This window comes from Ipomoea triloba, chromosome 16 (genome assembly GCF_003576645.1).
Source record: "Ipomoea triloba cultivar NCNSP0323 chromosome 16, ASM357664v1".
Classification (NCBI taxonomy): Eukaryota; Viridiplantae; Streptophyta; class Magnoliopsida; order Solanales; family Convolvulaceae; genus Ipomoea; species Ipomoea triloba.
Genome location: NC_044931.1, coordinates 12,946,507 through 12,955,007, shown reverse-complemented (window position 1 = coordinate 12,955,007; position 8,501 = coordinate 12,946,507). Strand labels below are relative to the sequence as shown.

General features: G+C 51.9%; 33 non-coding genes across 33 annotated transcripts; all 33 read left to right on the top strand.

Moving 5' to 3' along the window:
- The first annotated feature begins 42 nt into the window (after positions 1-42).
- On the top strand, positions 43-161 carry LOC116008530. The gene has a single exon (XR_004095906.1). It is a non-coding gene; the product is annotated as a 5S ribosomal RNA (ribosomal RNA).
- A 137-nt stretch (positions 162-298) lies between these two features.
- LOC116009354 lies at positions 299-417 on the top strand. Its single transcript, XR_004096622.1, has one exon. It is a non-coding gene; the product is annotated as a 5S ribosomal RNA (ribosomal RNA).
- A 137-nt stretch (positions 418-554) lies between these two features.
- On the top strand, positions 555-673 carry LOC116009353. Its single transcript, XR_004096621.1, has one exon. It is a non-coding gene; the product is annotated as a 5S ribosomal RNA (ribosomal RNA).
- Positions 674-810: 137 nt separating this feature from the next.
- On the top strand, positions 811-929 carry LOC116009351. The gene has a single exon (XR_004096619.1). It is a non-coding gene; the product is annotated as a 5S ribosomal RNA (ribosomal RNA).
- Positions 930-1,066: 137 nt separating this feature from the next.
- Positions 1,067-1,185, top strand: LOC116009349. The gene has a single exon (XR_004096618.1). It is a non-coding gene; the product is annotated as a 5S ribosomal RNA (ribosomal RNA).
- A 137-nt stretch (positions 1,186-1,322) lies between these two features.
- LOC116009348 lies at positions 1,323-1,441 on the top strand. Its single transcript, XR_004096617.1, has one exon. It is a non-coding gene; the product is annotated as a 5S ribosomal RNA (ribosomal RNA).
- A 137-nt stretch (positions 1,442-1,578) lies between these two features.
- Positions 1,579-1,697, top strand: LOC116009347. The gene has a single exon (XR_004096616.1). It is a non-coding gene; the product is annotated as a 5S ribosomal RNA (ribosomal RNA).
- Positions 1,698-1,834: 137 nt separating this feature from the next.
- LOC116009346 lies at positions 1,835-1,953 on the top strand. The gene has a single exon (XR_004096615.1). It is a non-coding gene; the product is annotated as a 5S ribosomal RNA (ribosomal RNA).
- Positions 1,954-2,090: 137 nt separating this feature from the next.
- LOC116009345 lies at positions 2,091-2,209 on the top strand. The gene has a single exon (XR_004096614.1). It is a non-coding gene; the product is annotated as a 5S ribosomal RNA (ribosomal RNA).
- Positions 2,210-2,346: 137 nt separating this feature from the next.
- Positions 2,347-2,465, top strand: LOC116009344. The gene has a single exon (XR_004096613.1). It is a non-coding gene; the product is annotated as a 5S ribosomal RNA (ribosomal RNA).
- A 137-nt stretch (positions 2,466-2,602) lies between these two features.
- Positions 2,603-2,721, top strand: LOC116009343. The gene has a single exon (XR_004096612.1). It is a non-coding gene; the product is annotated as a 5S ribosomal RNA (ribosomal RNA).
- Positions 2,722-2,858: 137 nt separating this feature from the next.
- LOC116009342 lies at positions 2,859-2,977 on the top strand. The gene has a single exon (XR_004096611.1). It is a non-coding gene; the product is annotated as a 5S ribosomal RNA (ribosomal RNA).
- A 137-nt stretch (positions 2,978-3,114) lies between these two features.
- LOC116009341 lies at positions 3,115-3,233 on the top strand. The gene has a single exon (XR_004096610.1). It is a non-coding gene; the product is annotated as a 5S ribosomal RNA (ribosomal RNA).
- A 137-nt stretch (positions 3,234-3,370) lies between these two features.
- Positions 3,371-3,489, top strand: LOC116009339. Its single transcript, XR_004096608.1, has one exon. It is a non-coding gene; the product is annotated as a 5S ribosomal RNA (ribosomal RNA).
- A 137-nt stretch (positions 3,490-3,626) lies between these two features.
- Positions 3,627-3,745, top strand: LOC116009338. Its single transcript, XR_004096607.1, has one exon. It is a non-coding gene; the product is annotated as a 5S ribosomal RNA (ribosomal RNA).
- Positions 3,746-3,882: 137 nt separating this feature from the next.
- LOC116009337 lies at positions 3,883-4,001 on the top strand. The gene has a single exon (XR_004096606.1). It is a non-coding gene; the product is annotated as a 5S ribosomal RNA (ribosomal RNA).
- A 137-nt stretch (positions 4,002-4,138) lies between these two features.
- LOC116009336 lies at positions 4,139-4,257 on the top strand. Its single transcript, XR_004096605.1, has one exon. It is a non-coding gene; the product is annotated as a 5S ribosomal RNA (ribosomal RNA).
- A 137-nt stretch (positions 4,258-4,394) lies between these two features.
- Positions 4,395-4,513, top strand: LOC116009335. The gene has a single exon (XR_004096604.1). It is a non-coding gene; the product is annotated as a 5S ribosomal RNA (ribosomal RNA).
- Positions 4,514-4,650: 137 nt separating this feature from the next.
- On the top strand, positions 4,651-4,769 carry LOC116009333. The gene has a single exon (XR_004096603.1). It is a non-coding gene; the product is annotated as a 5S ribosomal RNA (ribosomal RNA).
- A 137-nt stretch (positions 4,770-4,906) lies between these two features.
- Positions 4,907-5,025, top strand: LOC116009332. Its single transcript, XR_004096602.1, has one exon. It is a non-coding gene; the product is annotated as a 5S ribosomal RNA (ribosomal RNA).
- Positions 5,026-5,162: 137 nt separating this feature from the next.
- Positions 5,163-5,281, top strand: LOC116009331. The gene has a single exon (XR_004096601.1). It is a non-coding gene; the product is annotated as a 5S ribosomal RNA (ribosomal RNA).
- Positions 5,282-5,418: 137 nt separating this feature from the next.
- On the top strand, positions 5,419-5,537 carry LOC116009330. The gene has a single exon (XR_004096600.1). It is a non-coding gene; the product is annotated as a 5S ribosomal RNA (ribosomal RNA).
- A 137-nt stretch (positions 5,538-5,674) lies between these two features.
- On the top strand, positions 5,675-5,793 carry LOC116009329. Its single transcript, XR_004096599.1, has one exon. It is a non-coding gene; the product is annotated as a 5S ribosomal RNA (ribosomal RNA).
- Positions 5,794-5,930: 137 nt separating this feature from the next.
- Positions 5,931-6,049, top strand: LOC116009327. The gene has a single exon (XR_004096597.1). It is a non-coding gene; the product is annotated as a 5S ribosomal RNA (ribosomal RNA).
- A 137-nt stretch (positions 6,050-6,186) lies between these two features.
- On the top strand, positions 6,187-6,305 carry LOC116009326. The gene has a single exon (XR_004096596.1). It is a non-coding gene; the product is annotated as a 5S ribosomal RNA (ribosomal RNA).
- Positions 6,306-6,442: 137 nt separating this feature from the next.
- LOC116009325 lies at positions 6,443-6,561 on the top strand. Its single transcript, XR_004096595.1, has one exon. It is a non-coding gene; the product is annotated as a 5S ribosomal RNA (ribosomal RNA).
- A 137-nt stretch (positions 6,562-6,698) lies between these two features.
- On the top strand, positions 6,699-6,817 carry LOC116009324. The gene has a single exon (XR_004096594.1). It is a non-coding gene; the product is annotated as a 5S ribosomal RNA (ribosomal RNA).
- A 137-nt stretch (positions 6,818-6,954) lies between these two features.
- LOC116009323 lies at positions 6,955-7,073 on the top strand. Its single transcript, XR_004096593.1, has one exon. It is a non-coding gene; the product is annotated as a 5S ribosomal RNA (ribosomal RNA).
- Positions 7,074-7,210: 137 nt separating this feature from the next.
- LOC116009322 lies at positions 7,211-7,329 on the top strand. Its single transcript, XR_004096592.1, has one exon. It is a non-coding gene; the product is annotated as a 5S ribosomal RNA (ribosomal RNA).
- A 137-nt stretch (positions 7,330-7,466) lies between these two features.
- On the top strand, positions 7,467-7,585 carry LOC116009321. The gene has a single exon (XR_004096591.1). It is a non-coding gene; the product is annotated as a 5S ribosomal RNA (ribosomal RNA).
- Positions 7,586-7,722: 137 nt separating this feature from the next.
- Positions 7,723-7,841, top strand: LOC116009320. The gene has a single exon (XR_004096590.1). It is a non-coding gene; the product is annotated as a 5S ribosomal RNA (ribosomal RNA).
- Positions 7,842-7,978: 137 nt separating this feature from the next.
- LOC116009319 lies at positions 7,979-8,097 on the top strand. The gene has a single exon (XR_004096589.1). It is a non-coding gene; the product is annotated as a 5S ribosomal RNA (ribosomal RNA).
- A 129-nt stretch (positions 8,098-8,226) lies between these two features.
- Positions 8,227-8,345, top strand: LOC116009317. Its single transcript, XR_004096588.1, has one exon. It is a non-coding gene; the product is annotated as a 5S ribosomal RNA (ribosomal RNA).
- Positions 8,346-8,501: the final 156 nt, after the last annotated feature.

Sequence of the window (8,501 nt, the reverse complement as noted above, 5' to 3'; positions counted from 1 at the left end):
CGGAGAGAGAGGGTCAAGTACATTTTGCGCGCAGTACGTGACGGATGCGATCATACCAGCACTAATGCACCGGATCCTATCAGAACTCCGAAGTTAATCGTGCTTGGGTGAGAGTAGTACTAGGATGGGTGACCCCCTGGGAAGTCCTCGTGTTGCATCCCCCACCCTCTTTTTAATCTTTCTTTTAAACCGCTGGACCGCTCGCTAAGGGTACTATCCTTTTAAACCGCTAAACCGCTAAGCGAGAGAAGTTGCGCGGAGAGAGAGGGTCAAGTACATTTTGCGCGCAGTACGTGACGGATGCGATCATACCAGCACTAATGCACCGGATCCCATCAGAACTCCGAAGTTAAGCGTGCTTGGGCGAGAGTAGTACTAGGATGGGTGACCCCCTGGGAAGTCCTCGTGTTGCATCCCCCACCCTCTTTTTAATCTTTCTTTTAAACCGCTGGACCGCTCGCTAAGGGTACTATCCTTTTAAACCGCTAAACCGCTAAGCGAGAGAAGTTGCGCGGAGAGAGAGGGTCAAGTACATTTTGCGCGCAGTACGTGACGGATGCGATCATACCAGCACTAATGCACCGGATCCCATCAGAACTCCGAAGTTAAGCGTGCTTGGGCGAGAGTAGTACTAGGATGGGTGACCCCCTGGGAAGTCCTCGTGTTGCATCCCCCACCCTCTTTTTAATCTTTCTTTTAAACCGCTGGACCGCTCGCTAAGGGTACTATCCTTTTAAACCGCTAAACCGCTAAGCGAGAGAAGTTGCGCGGAGAGAGAGGGTCAAGTACATTTTGCGCGCAGTACGTGACGGATGCGATCATACCAGCACTAATGCACCGGATCCCATCAGAACTCCGAAGTTAAGCGTGCTTGGGCGAGAGTAGTACTAGGATGGGTGACCCCCTGGGAAGTCCTCGTGTTGCATCCCCCACCCTCTTTTTAATCTTTCTTTTAAACCGCTGGACCGCTCGCTAAGGGTACTATCCTTTTAAACCGCTAAACCGCTAAGCGAGAGAAGTTGCGCGGAGAGAGAGGGTCAAGTACATTTTGCGCGCAGTACGTGACGGATGCGATCATACCAGCACTAATGCACCGGATCCCATCAGAACTCCGAAGTTAAGCGTGCTTGGGCGAGAGTAGTACTAGGATGGGTGACCCCCTGGGAAGTCCTCGTGTTGCATCCCCCACCCTCTTTTTAATCTTTCTTTTAAACCGCTGGACCGCTCGCTAAGGGTACTATCCTTTTAAACCGCTAAACCGCTAAGCGAGAGAAGTTGCGCGGAGAGAGAGGGTCAAGTACATTTTGCGCGCAGTACGTGACGGATGCGATCATACCAGCACTAATGCACCGGATCCCATCAGAACTCCGAAGTTAAGCGTGCTTGGGCGAGAGTAGTACTAGGATGGGTGACCCCCTGGGAAGTCCTCGTGTTGCATCCCCCACCCTCTTTTTAATCTTTCTTTTAAACCGCTGGACCGCTCGCTAAGGGTACTATCCTTTTAAACCGCTAAACCGCTAAGCGAGAGAAGTTGCGCGGAGAGAGAGGGTCAAGTACATTTTGCGCGCAGTACGTGACGGATGCGATCATACCAGCACTAATGCACCGGATCCCATCAGAACTCCGAAGTTAAGCGTGCTTGGGCGAGAGTAGTACTAGGATGGGTGACCCCCTGGGAAGTCCTCGTGTTGCATCCCCCACCCTCTTTTTAATCTTTCTTTTAAACCGCTGGACCGCTCGCTAAGGGTACTATCCTTTTAAACCGCTAAACCGCTAAGCGAGAGAAGTTGCGCGGAGAGAGAGGGTCAAGTACATTTTGCGCGCAGTACGTGACGGATGCGATCATACCAGCACTAATGCACCGGATCCCATCAGAACTCCGAAGTTAAGCGTGCTTGGGCGAGAGTAGTACTAGGATGGGTGACCCCCTGGGAAGTCCTCGTGTTGCATCCCCCACCCTCTTTTTAATCTTTCTTTTAAACCGCTGGACCGCTCGCTAAGGGTACTATCCTTTTAAACCGCTAAACCGCTAAGCGAGAGAAGTTGCGCGGAGAGAGAGGGTCAAGTACATTTTGCGCGCAGTACGTGACGGATGCGATCATACCAGCACTAATGCACCGGATCCCATCAGAACTCCGAAGTTAAGCGTGCTTGGGCGAGAGTAGTACTAGGATGGGTGACCCCCTGGGAAGTCCTCGTGTTGCATCCCCCACCCTCTTTTTAATCTTTCTTTTAAACCGCTGGACCGCTCGCTAAGGGTACTATCCTTTTAAACCGCTAAACCGCTAAGCGAGAGAAGTTGCGCGGAGAGAGAGGGTCAAGTACATTTTGCGCGCAGTACGTGACGGATGCGATCATACCAGCACTAATGCACCGGATCCCATCAGAACTCCGAAGTTAAGCGTGCTTGGGCGAGAGTAGTACTAGGATGGGTGACCCCCTGGGAAGTCCTCGTGTTGCATCCCCCACCCTCTTTTTAATCTTTCTTTTAAACCGCTGGACCGCTCGCTAAGGGTACTATCCTTTTAAACCGCTAAACCGCTAAGCGAGAGAAGTTGCGCGGAGAGAGAGGGTCAAGTACATTTTGCGCGCAGTACGTGACGGATGCGATCATACCAGCACTAATGCACCGGATCCCATCAGAACTCCGAAGTTAAGCGTGCTTGGGCGAGAGTAGTACTAGGATGGGTGACCCCCTGGGAAGTCCTCGTGTTGCATCCCCCACCCTCTTTTTAATCTTTCTTTTAAACCGCTGGACCGCTCGCTAAGGGTACTATCCTTTTAAACCGCTAAACCGCTAAGCGAGAGAAGTTGCGCGGAGAGAGAGGGTCAAGTACATTTTGCGCGCAGTACGTGACGGATGCGATCATACCAGCACTAATGCACCGGATCCCATCAGAACTCCGAAGTTAAGCGTGCTTGGGCGAGAGTAGTACTAGGATGGGTGACCCCCTGGGAAGTCCTCGTGTTGCATCCCCCACCCTCTTTTTAATCTTTCTTTTAAACCGCTGGACCGCTCGCTAAGGGTACTATCCTTTTAAACCGCTAAACCGCTAAGCGAGAGAAGTTGCGCGGAGAGAGAGGGTCAAGTACATTTTGCGCGCAGTACGTGACGGATGCGATCATACCAGCACTAATGCACCGGATCCCATCAGAACTCCGAAGTTAAGCGTGCTTGGGCGAGAGTAGTACTAGGATGGGTGACCCCCTGGGAAGTCCTCGTGTTGCATCCCCCACCCTCTTTTTAATCTTTCTTTTAAACCGCTGGACCGCTCGCTAAGGGTACTATCCTTTTAAACCGCTAAACCGCTAAGCGAGAGAAGTTGCGCGGAGAGAGAGGGTCAAGTACATTTTGCGCGCAGTACGTGACGGATGCGATCATACCAGCACTAATGCACCGGATCCCATCAGAACTCCGAAGTTAAGCGTGCTTGGGCGAGAGTAGTACTAGGATGGGTGACCCCCTGGGAAGTCCTCGTGTTGCATCCCCCACCCTCTTTTTAATCTTTCTTTTAAACCGCTGGACCGCTCGCTAAGGGTACTATCCTTTTAAACCGCTAAACCGCTAAGCGAGAGAAGTTGCGCGGAGAGAGAGGGTCAAGTACATTTTGCGCGCAGTACGTGACGGATGCGATCATACCAGCACTAATGCACCGGATCCCATCAGAACTCCGAAGTTAAGCGTGCTTGGGCGAGAGTAGTACTAGGATGGGTGACCCCCTGGGAAGTCCTCGTGTTGCATCCCCCACCCTCTTTTTAATCTTTCTTTTAAACCGCTGGACCGCTCGCTAAGGGTACTATCCTTTTAAACCGCTAAACCGCTAAGCGAGAGAAGTTGCGCGGAGAGAGAGGGTCAAGTACATTTTGCGCGCAGTACGTGACGGATGCGATCATACCAGCACTAATGCACCGGATCCCATCAGAACTCCGAAGTTAAGCGTGCTTGGGCGAGAGTAGTACTAGGATGGGTGACCCCCTGGGAAGTCCTCGTGTTGCATCCCCCACCCTCTTTTTAATCTTTCTTTTAAACCGCTGGACCGCTCGCTAAGGGTACTATCCTTTTAAACCGCTAAACCGCTAAGCGAGAGAAGTTGCGCGGAGAGAGAGGGTCAAGTACATTTTGCGCGCAGTACGTGACGGATGCGATCATACCAGCACTAATGCACCGGATCCCATCAGAACTCCGAAGTTAAGCGTGCTTGGGCGAGAGTAGTACTAGGATGGGTGACCCCCTGGGAAGTCCTCGTGTTGCATCCCCCACCCTCTTTTTAATCTTTCTTTTAAACCGCTGGACCGCTCGCTAAGGGTACTATCCTTTTAAACCGCTAAACCGCTAAGCGAGAGAAGTTGCGCGGAGAGAGAGGGTCAAGTACATTTTGCGCGCAGTACGTGACGGATGCGATCATACCAGCACTAATGCACCGGATCCCATCAGAACTCCGAAGTTAAGCGTGCTTGGGCGAGAGTAGTACTAGGATGGGTGACCCCCTGGGAAGTCCTCGTGTTGCATCCCCCACCCTCTTTTTAATCTTTCTTTTAAACCGCTGGACCGCTCGCTAAGGGTACTATCCTTTTAAACCGCTAAACCGCTAAGCGAGAGAAGTTGCGCGGAGAGAGAGGGTCAAGTACATTTTGCGCGCAGTACGTGACGGATGCGATCATACCAGCACTAATGCACCGGATCCCATCAGAACTCCGAAGTTAAGCGTGCTTGGGCGAGAGTAGTACTAGGATGGGTGACCCCCTGGGAAGTCCTCGTGTTGCATCCCCCACCCTCTTTTTAATCTTTCTTTTAAACCGCTGGACCGCTCGCTAAGGGTACTATCCTTTTAAACCGCTAAACCGCTAAGCGAGAGAAGTTGCGCGGAGAGAGAGGGTCAAGTACATTTTGCGCGCAGTACGTGACGGATGCGATCATACCAGCACTAATGCACCGGATCCCATCAGAACTCCGAAGTTAAGCGTGCTTGGGCGAGAGTAGTACTAGGATGGGTGACCCCCTGGGAAGTCCTCGTGTTGCATCCCCCACCCTCTTTTTAATCTTTCTTTTAAACCGCTGGACCGCTCGCTAAGGGTACTATCCTTTTAAACCGCTAAACCGCTAAGCGAGAGAAGTTGCGCGGAGAGAGAGGGTCAAGTACATTTTGCGCGCAGTACGTGACGGATGCGATCATACCAGCACTAATGCACCGGATCCCATCAGAACTCCGAAGTTAAGCGTGCTTGGGCGAGAGTAGTACTAGGATGGGTGACCCCCTGGGAAGTCCTCGTGTTGCATCCCCCACCCTCTTTTTAATCTTTCTTTTAAACCGCTGGACCGCTCGCTAAGGGTACTATCCTTTTAAACCGCTAAACCGCTAAGCGAGAGAAGTTGCGCGGAGAGAGAGGGTCAAGTACATTTTGCGCGCAGTACGTGACGGATGCGATCATACCAGCACTAATGCACCGGATCCCATCAGAACTCCGAAGTTAAGCGTGCTTGGGCGAGAGTAGTACTAGGATGGGTGACCCCCTGGGAAGTCCTCGTGTTGCATCCCCCACCCTCTTTTTAATCTTTCTTTTAAACCGCTGGACCGCTCGCTAAGGGTACTATCCTTTTAAACCGCTAAACCGCTAAGCGAGAGAAGTTGCGCGGAGAGAGAGGGTCAAGTACATTTTGCGCGCAGTACGTGACGGATGCGATCATACCAGCACTAATGCACCGGATCCCATCAGAACTCCGAAGTTAAGCGTGCTTGGGCGAGAGTAGTACTAGGATGGGTGACCCCCTGGGAAGTCCTCGTGTTGCATCCCCCACCCTCTTTTTAATCTTTCTTTTAAACCGCTGGACCGCTCGCTAAGGGTACTATCCTTTTAAACCGCTAAACCGCTAAGCGAGAGAAGTTGCGCGGAGAGAGAGGGTCAAGTACATTTTGCGCGCAGTACGTGACGGATGCGATCATACCAGCACTAATGCACCGGATCCCATCAGAACTCCGAAGTTAAGCGTGCTTGGGCGAGAGTAGTACTAGGATGGGTGACCCCCTGGGAAGTCCTCGTGTTGCATCCCCCACCCTCTTTTTAATCTTTCTTTTAAACCGCTGGACCGCTCGCTAAGGGTACTATCCTTTTAAACCGCTAAACCGCTAAGCGAGAGAAGTTGCGCGGAGAGAGAGGGTCAAGTACATTTTGCGCGCAGTACGTGACGGATGCGATCATACCAGCACTAATGCACCGGATCCCATCAGAACTCCGAAGTTAAGCGTGCTTGGGCGAGAGTAGTACTAGGATGGGTGACCCCCTGGGAAGTCCTCGTGTTGCATCCCCCACCCTCTTTTTAATCTTTCTTTTAAACCGCTGGACCGCTCGCTAAGGGTACTATCCTTTTAAACCGCTAAACCGCTAAGCGAGAGAAGTTGCGCGGAGAGAGAGGGTCAAGTACATTTTGCGCGCAGTACGTGACGGATGCGATCATACCAGCACTAATGCACCGGATCCCATCAGAACTCCGAAGTTAAGCGTGCTTGGGCGAGAGTAGTACTAGGATGGGTGACCCCCTGGGAAGTCCTCGTGTTGCATCCCCCACCCTCTTTTTAATCTTTCTTTTAAACCGCTGGACCGCTCGCTAAGGGTACTATCCTTTTAAACCGCTAAACCGCTAAGCGAGAGAAGTTGCGCGGAGAGAGAGGGTCAAGTACATTTTGCGCGCAGTACGTGACGGATGCGATCATACCAGCACTAATGCACCGGATCCCATCAGAACTCCGAAGTTAAGCGTGCTTGGGCGAGAGTAGTACTAGGATGGGTGACCCCCTGGGAAGTCCTCGTGTTGCATCCCCCACCCTCTTTTTAATCTTTCTTTTAAACCGCTGGACCGCTCGCTAAGGGTACTATCCTTTTAAACCGCTAAACCGCTAAGCGAGAGAAGTTGCGCGGAGAGAGAGGGTCAAGTACATTTTGCGCGCAGTACGTGACGGATGCGATCATACCAGCACTAATGCACCGGATCCCATCAGAACTCCGAAGTTAAGCGTGCTTGGGCGAGAGTAGTACTAGGATGGGTGACCCCCTGGGAAGTCCTCGTGTTGCATCCCCCACCCTCTTTTTAATCTTTCTTTTAAACCGCTGGACCGCTCGCTAAGGGTACTATCCTTTTAAACCGCTAAACCGCTAAGCGAGAGAAGTTGCGCGGAGAGAGAGGGTCAAGTACATTTTGCGCGCAGTACGTGACGGATGCGATCATACCAGCACTAATGCACCGGATCCCATCAGAACTCCGAAGTTAAGCGTGCTTGGGCGAGAGTAGTACTAGGATGGGTGACCCCCTGGGAAGTCCTCGTGTTGCATCCCCCACCCTCTTTTTAATCTTTCTTTTAAACCGCTGGACCGCTCGCTAAGGGTACTATCCTTTTAAACCGCTAAACCGCTAAGCGAGAGAAGTTGCGCGGAGAGAGAGGGTCAAGTACATTTTGCGCGCAGTACGTGACGGATGCGATCATACCAGCACTAATGCACCGGATCCCATCAGAACTCCGAAGTTAAGCGTGCTTGGGCGAGAGTAGTACTAGGATGGGTGACCCCCTGGGAAGTCCTCGTGTTGCATCCCCCACCCTCTTTTTAATCTTTCTTTTAAACCGCTGGACCGCTCGCTAAGGGTACTATCCTTTTAAACCGCTAAACCGCTAAGCGAGAGAAGTTGCGCGGAGAGAGAGGGTCAAGTACATTTTGCGCGCAGTACGTGACGGATGCGATCATACCAGCACTAATGCACCGGATCCCATCAGAACTCCGAAGTTAAGCGTGCTTGGGCGAGAGTAGTACTAGGATGGGTGACCCCCTGGGAAGTCCTCGTGTTGCATCCCCCACCCTCTTTTTAATCTTTCTTTTAAACCGCTGGACCGCTCGCTAAGGGTACTATCCTTTTAAACCGCTAAACCGCTAAGCGAGAGAAGTTGCGCGGAGAGAGAGGGTCAAGTACATTTTGCGCGCAGTACGTGACGGATGCGATCATACCAGCACTAATGCACCGGATCCCATCAGAACTCCGAAGTTAAGCGTGCTTGGGCGAGAGTAGTACTAGGATGGGTGACCCCCTGGGAAGTCCTCGTGTTGCATCCCCCACCCTCTTTTTAATCTTTCTTTTAAACCGCTGGACCGCTCGCTAAGGGTACTATCCTTTTAAACCGCTAAGCGAGAGAAGTTGCGCGGAGAGAGAGGGTCAAGTACATTTTGCGCGCAGTACGTGACGGATGCGATCATACCAGCACTAATGCACCGGATCCCATCAGAACTCCGAAGTTAAGCGTGCTTGGGCGAGAGTAGTACTAGGATGGGTGACCCCCTGGGAAGTCCTCGTGTTGCATCCCCCACCCTCTTTTTAATCTTTCTTTTAAACCGCTGGACCGCTCGCTAAGGGTACTATCCTTTTAAACCGCTAAGCGAGAGAAGTTGCGCGGAGAGAGAGGGTCAAGTACATTTTGCGCGCAGTACGTGACGGATGCGATCATACCAGCACTAATGCA